Raw genomic sequence first — 1,274 nt, forward strand, 5'->3', positions numbered from 1 at the left:
CAGTTTCTGACATGGTTTTATTTGCTTTCAACAGCTGGATTTAACTTAGTGTGAGAAACACATTAAAATAGATCAGACATCAACAGTTGCCTCCTGTAACTTCCACTTTTTTCCAGTTTGAAAGTTTTTCTCTCAGCTGCAGCTTGTCTCAGTTTGCACTTCTCTTCAAAGATAAACTCTGACTCTGAAAACTGCAAAAATAAAGCTTTCCCTTCAGATCAAACCTGGATTTTGTCCACGTTCCTGGCGCAGCCCACCACCTTCATCCCGTGGCGGACCAGCTCTTTGGCTACGGCCGCCCCGATCCCGACCGAGGCTCCGGTCACCAGAGCCACTCTGCCCCTCCAGCGCTGCATCACAGTGGAACACCAGGAACCTGCAAAAGACAGAGAAGAGATGACGGAGAGTACAACAGTCGCCGAGCAAACTGGATGTTCTAATTTTTCCAGAGGCACTGGTACTTATTGAAAGAAAGCTTGAAATTATACTCTTAAGCAGTTTCTATAAATATACATGCATTCAAACCTTTTGCAGAGTCCAGCTTCTCACTTTGGTTTGTTGCCAATAAAACATGAAGCAAGAGAATCTATTTTTGATCAATTCCACAACAACCGTGAGAATAAATGTACTTTTAAATATGAAATACTTGGACACAAAAACAGTATCTACTCATTTATTACTTTTAGACATATTTTCCTGAATAATTAACTCATATGGGGGTTTATTTTTGAAATGCAGACAGCCATGAATCCTCTCTGTAGACTGGATGTGGATCTTGGCCACATGTAACCCCATCCTCGGTCAGGATGGTCCTGTGTTCTTGGGAACTCTGCGATGTCCGCTCATTCTGTAACACGAGATGTTGTCCAGGTCTGTATTTACCAACATGTGCTGATGTGATCTCAGGGCACAGAGTTATAAAAATGACTGAAGTGTCTGTGGGCCAGAGTTACTGAATTAGGTCTAAAGTTGACAGAAAGGAGACAGCGAGAGGGAACGTTTAGTGTCTTGCCTTTCCCAGACGTGCACTCTGCAAAACTTACTATTTAAATGATCCTGAAGAAACGCTCTCTCATCTTGGCTGTACTACTGCACAGCAAAATGACAATAAACTTGATTTGATATGAAGATGTAACAGCACCTGCTATGTGGATGATGTGCCCATCATTGACATTTCTTTCTTTTATCGACTGATATTTCAACTCAATTCAATTCAAATAACTTTATTTATCACCTAGGGGCAAGATAGATAGATAGATAGATAGATAGATAGA

At 41.3% G+C, this 1,274-nt stretch overlaps 1 protein-coding gene across 1 annotated transcript in view; it reads right to left on the reverse strand.

Moving 5' to 3' along the window:
- LOC103368709 (dehydrogenase/reductase SDR family member 11-like) overlaps positions 1-1,274 on the reverse strand; it is a 19,091-nt gene that overhangs the window by 445 nt on the left and 17,372 nt on the right. The gene's annotated exons all lie outside the window — the stretch shown is intronic.

The sequence above is a fragment of the Stegastes partitus genome, unplaced genomic scaffold (assembly GCF_000690725.1).
Source record: "Stegastes partitus isolate 25-593 unplaced genomic scaffold, Stegastes_partitus-1.0.2 Scaffold1194, whole genome shotgun sequence".
Classification (NCBI taxonomy): Eukaryota; Metazoa; Chordata; class Actinopteri; family Pomacentridae; genus Stegastes; species Stegastes partitus.